Genomic DNA, 373 nt, shown 5'->3' on the forward strand with positions numbered 1-373 from the left:
TCCCCCCCCCCACAATATTCGACTAATGTTCTATTTTATCAAACTCCGATGGGATGAAAGGCAAAGGTTAACCATGGCTGGAATCGAAACCAGAACGTGAGCAACCAAATCACTGTATTACCACGCATGCGGTTTAGTATTCGACTGCCTCTTCTGTCCCTGACGTAATCCACAGGTAGATTCAGTGTGACACGCTCTTGTATCAGAATGTCAATCGTAGGTACACGCGTGCGCGTACACACACGCGCACACACACATGCTCACACTTTTGTGTACACACACGTTTCAGTCATTTGACTGCGGCTATGCTATATATATATATGTGTGTGTGTGTGTGTGTGTGTGTGTGTGTGTGTGTGTGTATATATATATA

This window comes from Octopus bimaculoides, chromosome 2 (assembly GCF_001194135.2).
Source record: "Octopus bimaculoides isolate UCB-OBI-ISO-001 chromosome 2, ASM119413v2, whole genome shotgun sequence".
Lineage (NCBI taxonomy): Eukaryota > Metazoa > Mollusca > Cephalopoda > Octopoda > Octopodidae > Octopus > Octopus bimaculoides.